Below are 9,114 nucleotides of genomic sequence, written 5' to 3'. Positions count from 1 at the left end.
TTGTAAACTGAACCCAGATTGCAGTACGTTGTCGCAATATTAACATGGTCACGTCAAATGCTTTTGCTTCAATTTCCATTGCTCGTTCGTAAAAGTCTTTTGCTTTCTCGTACTCTCCCGTATTTTCGTAAATTGAACCCAGATTGCTGTACGTTGTCGCAATATTAACATGGTCAGCTCCAAATGCTATTTTTTCAATCTCCATCGCTCGTTCGTAAAAATCTTTTGCTTTTTGGTACTCTCCCATATTTTTGTAAACCGAACCCAGATTGCAGTACGTTGTCGCAATATTATCATGGTTAGGTCCAAATGCTTTCGTTTTAATTTCCATTGCTCGTTCGTAAAAATCTTTTGCTTTTTCGTAGTCTCCCATATCATCGTAAAACGAACCCAGGTGGCAGTACATTGTTGCAATATTAACATGGTCAGATCAAATGCTATTGTTCTAATTTCCATCGCTCGTTCGTAAAAATCTTTGCTTTCTCGTACTCTCCCATATTTTTGTAAACCGAACCCAGATTGCAGTACGTTGTCGCAATATTAACATGGTCACGTCCAAATGCTTTTGCTTCAATTTCCATTGCTCGTTCGTAAAAGTCTTTTGCTTTCTCGTACTCTCCCGTATTTTCGTAAATTGAACCCAGATTGCTGTACGTTGTCGCAATATTAACATGGTCAGCTCCAAATGCTATTTTTTCAATCTCCATCGCTCGTTCGTAAAAATCTTTTGCTTTTGGTACTCTCCCATATTTTGTAAACCGAACCCAGATGGCAGTACGTTGTCGCAATATTATCATGGTTAGGTCCAAATGCTATTGTTTTAATTTCCATCGCTCGTTCGTAAAAGTCTTTTGCTCTGTCGTACTCTCCCATTATTTTAAACCAGACCCAGATTGCAGTACGTTGTCGCAATATTAACATGGTCACGTCAAATGCTTTTGCTTCAATTTCCATTGCTCGTTCGTAAAGTCTTTGCTTTCTCGTACTCTCCCGTATTTTCGTAAATTGACCCAGATTGCTGTACGTTGTCGCAATATTAACATGGTCAGCTCCAAATGCTATTTTTCAATCTCCATCGCTCGTTCGTAAAATCTTTTGCTTTGGTACTCTCCATAATTTTGTAAACCGAACCCAGATTGCAGTACGTTGTCGCAATATTATCATGGTTAGGTCCAAATGCTTTCGTTTTAATTTCCATTGCTCGTTCGTAAAAATCTTTTGCTTTTTCGTAGTCTCCCATATCATCGTAAAACGAACCCAGGTGGCAGTACATTGTTGCAATATTAACATGGTCAGATCCAAATGCTATTGTTCTAATTTCCATCGCTCGTTCGTAAAATCTTTTGCTTTCTCGTACTCTCCATATTTTTGTAAACCGAACCCAGATTGCAGTACGTTGTCGCAATATTAACATGGTCACGTCCAAATGCTTTTGTTCAATTTCCATTGCTCGTTCGTAAAGTCTTTTGCTTTCTCGTACTCTCCCGTATTTTCGTAAATTGAACCCAGATTGCTGTACGTTGTCGCAATATTAACATGGTCAGCTCAAATGCTATTTTTCAATCTCCATCGCTCGTTCGTAAAATCTTTGCTTTTGGTACTCTCCCATATTTTGTAAACCGAACCCAGATTGCAGTACGTTGTCGCAATATTATCATGGTTAGGTCCAAATGCTTTCGTTTAATTTCCATTGCTCGTTCGTAAAATCTTTTGCCTTCGTACTCTCCATATTTTTGTAAACCGAACCCAGATTGCAGTACGTTGTCGCAATATTAACATGGTCAGCTCCAAATGCTATTTTTTCAATCTCCATCGCTCGTTCGTAAAAATCTTTTGCTTTTTCACACTCTCCCATTTGTTTGTAAACGAAACCCAGATTGCAGTACGTTGTCGCAATATTAACATGGTCAGGTACAAATGCTTTCGTTTCAATTCTAATTGCTCGTTCGTAAAAATCTTTTGCTTTTTCATACTTTCCCATTTGTTTGTAAAGCAAACCCAGTTTGCAGTACGTTGTCGCAATATTAACATGGTCAGCTCCAAATGCTTTCGTTTCAATTTCCTTTGCTCGTTCGTAAAAATCTTTTGCTTTTTCATACTCTCCCATATTTTTGTAAACCGAACCCAGATTGCAGTACGTTGTCGCAATATTAACATGGTCAGGTCCAAATGCTTTCGTTTTAATTTCCATTGCTCGTTCGTAAAAATCTTTTGCTTTTTCGTACTCTCCCATATCATCGTAAAACAAACCCAGTTGGCAGTATATTGTTGCAATATTAACATGGTCAGATCCAAATGCTATTGTTTTAATTTCCATCGCTCGTTCGTAAAAATCTTTTGCTTTCTCGTACTCTCCCATACTTTTGTAAACCAAACCCAGATTGCAGTACGTTGTCGCAATATTAACATGGTCAGGTCCAAATTCTTTCGTTTCAATTTTCATTACTCGTTCGTAAAAATCTTTTGCTTTTGGTACTCTCCCATATTTTGTAAACCGACCCAGATGGCAGTACATTGTTGCAATATTAACATGATCAGGTCCAAATGCTATTGTTTTAATTTCCATCGCTCGTTCGTAAAATCTTTGCTTTCTCGTACTCTCCCATATTTTTGTAAACCGAACCCAGATTGTTGTAAGTTGTCGCAATATTAATATGGTCAGGTCCAAATGCTTTGTTTCAATTTCCATCGCTCGTTCGTAAAGTCTTTCGCCTTCTCGTACTCTCCCATATTTTGTAAACCAAACCAAGATTGCAGTACGTTGTCGATATATTAACATGGTCAGCTCAAATGCTATTTTTCAATCTCTATTGCTCGTTCGTAAAAATCTTTTGCTTTTCGTACTTTCCCATTTGTTTGTAAACGAAAGCCAGATTGTTGTACGTTGTCGCAATATTAACATGGTCAGGTCCAAATGCTTTCGTTTCAATTCTAATTGCCCGTTCGTAAAAATCTTTTGCTTTTTCGTACTCTCCCATTTGTTTGTAAAGCAAACCCAGATTGCTGTACGTTGTCGCAATATTAACATGGTCAGGTCCAAATGCTTTCGTTTCAATTCTAATTGCTCGTTCGTAAAAATCTTTTGCTTTCTCGTACTCCCGCATATTTTTGTAAACCGAACCCAGATTGCAGTACGTTGTCGCAATATCAACATGGTCAGGTCCAAATGCTTTTATTCTAATTTCCATTGCTCGTTCGTAAAAATCTTTTGCTTTTTCGTACTCTCCCATATCATCGTAAAACGAACCCAGATGGCAGTACATTGTTGCAATATTAACATGGTTAGGTCCAAATGCTATTGTTTTAATTTCCATTGCTCGTTCGTAAAAATCTTTTGCTTTCTCGTACTCTCCCATATTTTTGTAAAGCAAACCCAGATTGCAGTACGTTGTCGCAATATTAACATGGTCAGGTCCAAATGCTTTCGTTTCAATTTCCTTTGCTCGTTCGTAAAAATCTTTTGCTTTTTCGTACTCTCCCATATCATCGTAAACCGAACCCAGATTGCAGTACGTTGTCGCAATATTTACATGGTCAGGTCCAAATGCTTTCATTTCTATTTCCATTGCTCGTTTGAAAATCTTTTGCTTTGTCGTACTCTCCCATATATTGGTAAACCAAACCCAGATTGCAGTACGTTGTCGCAATATTAACATGGTCAGGTCCAAATGCTTTCGTTTGAATTTCCCTTCCTAGTTCATAAAAATCTTTTGCCTTCTCGTACTCTCCTATATTTTTGTATACCAAACCCAGATTGCAGTACGTTGTCGCAATATTAACATGGTCAGGTCCAAATTCTTTCGTTTCAATTTCCATCGCTCGTTCATAAAAATCTTTTGCTTTTTTGTACTCTCCCATATCATCGTAAAAAGAACACAGATTGTTGTAAGTTGTTGCAATTTTAATATGGTCAGCTCCAAATGCTTTTGTTTGAATTTTCATCGCTCGTTCATAAATATCTTTTCTTTTCGTACTTTCCCATTTTACTGTAAACTGAACCTAGATTATTGTACGTTGTCGCAATATTAACATGGTTATATCCAAATGCTTTCGTTTCAATTTCCATTGCTTGTTTGTAAAATCTTTTGCTTTTCGTACTCTCCCATATATTCGTAAACCGAACCCAGATTGCAGTACGTTGTCGCAATATTAACATGGTTATAAACATGGTCAGGTCCATGTGCTTTTTTGTAAATTTCTATTATTCGTTCATAAAAATCTTTTGCTTTTCGTACTCTCCCATCTCTGTGAACCAAACCCAGATCATAGTAAGTTGTTGCAATTTAAACATGGTCAGGTCCTAATGCTTTCGCTTGAATTTTCATCGCTCGTTCATAAGAATCTTTTGCTTTTTTGTATTCTCCATTCTTCCAGAGCAACCCACCCAGCTCGTTGTACGAATATGAAACATTTACATGATTGAAACCTAACGCTCTAGTTTGAATTGTTATTATTTCCTCAAGTACATTGATGGCCTGTGTATAGTTGCAAAATTTTTTAATACATTTACAAAGTAATTGGCAATTTTCAAGTTTTGTCATCAAGTTTTGTTTTCTATAGAAAAAAAACGATTTCTTGTTTATTAACTTATTTTGAAAGTGCTTAAATGACGAATTGTTTAGGAATTTAATAAGATGTGGAATTATTTTGATTTGATCTTCTCTGTCTTTAAAATGATAGAGTGCCCAAGCGACTTGACACGCAAGTAGAGACATCTTAGTCGAATTATTTTCTTTTGTTTACTGTAAGAGGTCTGCCAAGATTGATAATTTATGATGGCTTCATGTACAACGCGATGCAGGCGGATGTTGTTGTTTTCCGATTGAAGAATTAACGAACAATGCTTTAATTGAAGGCATATATCTTCTGCAGATATATGTGGATCAGTGCTTTTAATAAATTGTATGATAATATCTTGTGGTAACGGATCGAATGATATTATCGAGAAAAGACTAAAAATTTTTCCCAATAATATGGATTCTTGAGTACTTTTTTGTACTGCCAACTCAACAGTTTTAATGAAGTTGATTTTCCTCCAGAATATGCTGTATTGATCTTTTGTAATGTGGCATCCATGCTCTGTCGCTCTCCTTCATTCAACTTATCGAAATATTGTTCCCACGTGAATTCCAGATTTGCACTTTTTACACTACCTACGTAGTAAGCAGCACTTGCCAGGACCAATGGTTGACGATCTAATTTTTCTGACAAATTTATTAAAAACTCTTCATCATGATTATGAACATCGGTATAGACAGATAGAAGCTGACGACATTCTTTATCATTCATACCATGACTAATTGAAATGTGTTTATTTAGATTTCCATCTGGTGGTATAGCATGTGTTTTGGACAGTTACTATAATTTGTCCATTTTCCATTTATGATCACCAACTTGAGGTAATAATGGATAAATTTTATGAAGTTCAACCACGTTATCTACAACAATCCACCATATTTTCCAAGATTTCAGTTTTTGTGTCAGCAATACATGAAAATGTTTGATTCTGTCTTCGCTGCTTTTTACCTTTTTTAAAATATTTTCAATAAAATGTTCATGGATGTTCAAACGTTGACAAAGCTCATTATAAGTTTTGAAGAGAGAGTCAGTATCTTTTCCTTCGAGTGTCATCACAAATGTAGTTATATTTTCCCAGTCAACAGAGTTAAACATTTCGTCGCAAATTTGTCTGGCTAATTGAGATTTACCACTGCCAGGATTACCAGAAATATAGTAATATGTCAGTTCATTATTGTTAGTACTGCGCAAATTATTGAGATCTGCTGTGATTTGATTAAGTAATGTTGTACGTTTAACAATGCCATGATTGGGTTTACAAGGAAGTACTTGAAAAGATTTAAATTTGTTTCGTTCAATTTTTATTTCATTAATTTCATTGAATGAAAATCCTAGATCTTGAAACGAATTTTCAATATCACAAACCATTTTGTCAAATTCGGTATCAGATACTCTTCCAAAATTATTATGAATAAATTTGTTTCTAACAATACGAAGTGCATCAACTGCAGAACTAACTTTTGTGTTAACTTTTGTTCCTATTGAGTTGGAAAACAATATTGCTGCAAATAGTGTTGTACAATCCCATTTACTGGTGTCACCATCTTGAAAAGTTTGCAGAATATGTTTGTCATGAGGTTTCTTTTTTGTTTTTTCAATATTGAACAACTTCTGACCACTAATGTTTGTATTTTCCCATTCTCCAAGAGATTTTTTGTAATGTTTGTCCCATTCTTGGATAAACAAATCTGCAAGTTTCTTTTTAACGACATTTGTAAGTATTTCTTGTATAAAATAGTTATTCCTTTTTTCTTTTGATTCCATCTATGGATCATAAAATGATCATAAGTTGAGCACTAATTATTTATAAATAGAATTTATGGACAACTGAAATAGTTGATGATTGAGTTGGTGAATTTCCAATTGTACATGAAATTTCTTAATCAAGGTGGCAGCAGAAACGTAGAAAAATATTTTCATGCATTTAGGTATTTATTATGACATTTAAGCAAGTTATTGAAAACCTTTATAAGAACATAATTTTAAGTGTAGCCAAAAGCAATGCAAGCAGTTGGTCTATAGGTGTGTTTTCAAACCGATCTAAGCTCTACCAATTAAATCAATCAATTTAAGGGAATTTGCAGATCAATCAAACTTATGTTAGAGGAAAAATTAAAACGTTTTTTAATTTGCCTGTTCGCATCATTGCATGCAGTAAGTTTTATAAAAACAAAACGAAAGTGTTTGCGCTGGCTTATGCCAAGTTTGGAGAAGTTGTGAGTTCTCCCAAAGGTCTCCATAGTGCAAACCGTAAATTTGTAAAAATCTTTTATAAATTAACTATCTACATGCCATGCAGGTCATTTTATTACTCTACAGGTGTTATCATTAATAAATTTACTTTGTGTAACTCATCATAATAAGACACGTTCAGTTTAATATTACGAAATATGTGTAATATAAGAATAACGTAATATTAAAGAAAACATGACCAGTTTATCCACAACACTATCAATACACGAACATCAACTGAGTTGCATCATCCTAATCATTCCTGAATGCGTTTCAACAAAGACTTTTTATGTAAAGCTGACACAGACTGCGTATAGTCGGTATAAAATAATTACGAATATTTGTTGCAATTAATCATTCCATATAGTTATCTAAAGCAAAACCTTATCGATAATGCAGTTGCACTATACACTATATGAGTGTAAAATTTTGCTTATCTTAAAAAATCAATATAATAATAGTATTTTATTGATTTATATTTACTTGTGCCAAAGGTCTTTAAAACCTGGTTTGTTTTCCGTTGACGATGCAGAATAGGCATCTTCAACATGAGATTTGAATGAGACGTGACAAATGAATAAAAAGGAAATATTTTCACCTTCCATACATTCAGCTAACTCCAAAGACTATAATTCATGCACTAAACTCAGAACATTTAAAACTGTGTAACGAGTGACATGTTATTAATCTTATAGCTTTGCTATATGAATATAATTTAAGATAAACTATTGAAATAAATCGGATAAGATCAGAAGTTTCCATTACTAAATCGTTGCGAACTCAAATTTATTGTAAAATCCCATTAGAATCAACAAATTTTATCCATATAAAACATATACGTAACGCGGAAATGACTTTATCGCAAAGTTTCCTTGACATAAAGAACTAATTGATAAATGAACATAAAATATTAAATCCCAAACTTAAAATACATTATTATAATGACAGGTAAACTTTAAAATCAACATACCTTCACAAATTCAGAAAGATTTAAGACGCAATCAACTACATGATGCCTTTGCTTTGCTTGATAATAAAGAAATTGGAATGTTCACTAAATGTTCAAGTTAAATCACCTGCTGTTTTATTGTAAAAATTGAATTCTTTCATAGCAGCGAAACGATAAAATTGGCAATGCAAATTTTATAGCCAAAGCTGACTTTGCGACACTATATGCATGTAGATAAAACTTGGTATCAAGCCATTTTGCTCAATGGCTATAAAATGATAAAGTAAATTAGCTAGCTTATAGACAATGACCATTAAGATGAAGATAACTGGAACACTACCTTTGAAGCCAAAATTTGCGATAATCTGGACACGCGTGTAATGTTAGGGTAAATAAGATAACGTTCCATTGAGAGATTTTGAGCTTATTTGTCATGCCTTTAAAGAGATATTTCGTGATTTTACTAATATCTTTATCAATCAAAATCATAAAAATGCTGAAAAAAGAGCTCAAAACAAGATTTAATATTAAAGTTAAGTTAAAATTATTGGAGTTAGGAATATAGGATTGTTGAATTAGTTTGTGGTTAGAAGCAGAGTTTGTGAAGGTTATAGGAATTTGGTTATGCGGTAGAACAATTAAGATGTTGTGATCAAAAATAAGTTTGTAGGAATTTAAAATCAAGTTGTGAAGCTTGAATTACAGTTATGACTTTGTATTGTAAAGATATCTAATATAAAGAATAGGACAGTGTGGCTTAAATAGCAAGTAAGAGAAGATTTTCATGGTGATGGTCATAGTGATCGTCTACTAGTGTTAGTCTAAGTTGTGGTGTTAGTCTTCGTCTTTTATTTATCTTAATAAAGTTTCTGTTTTAAGGTTGTAGTGGTAGTGCTGCTGTTATTAGAGTTACTCTTTGTGTAGTGTTAGTTTTAGTGATAGTGATAGTGTTGGTGTTAGAGTAAGTGATGGTCTTTGTTTTAGACTTAGTTCATCTGTTCTAATTTATTTTATACTTGTTTTGATAAAAATGAATGGAGGGAGGGGCAGAGAGTAGTGGCGGATCCAGACTACATAAAACAAAAATACTGCAGCCCATTTTGCGTAAATTTACATTTCTAAACACCTTAGAGGCTAATCCATTGGTAAAATTATATTCTTTAAAATTAAAACCAATAGTGTTTTCTAAATGTAATTTGAATTTATAATTGAGGAGCTATAATTTATATTGATCTACACTGTATCCATTAGTCGGGGTAGTACATTGATGATTCTACTGTATTTTTAACAACAATGATTCATGGGAGTGGAGAAGTATATTGTCTTCGCCTGTCTTCTTCTTTCCTTTTCCCTTT

Source organism: Xenia sp. Carnegie-2017, unplaced genomic scaffold (genome assembly GCF_021976095.1).
Source record: "Xenia sp. Carnegie-2017 unplaced genomic scaffold, XeniaSp_v1 HiC_scaffold_20, whole genome shotgun sequence".
Taxonomy (NCBI): Eukaryota; Metazoa; Cnidaria; class Anthozoa; order Malacalcyonacea; family Xeniidae; genus Xenia; species Xenia sp. Carnegie-2017.
Note: the sequence above shows the minus strand (reverse complement) of the source record.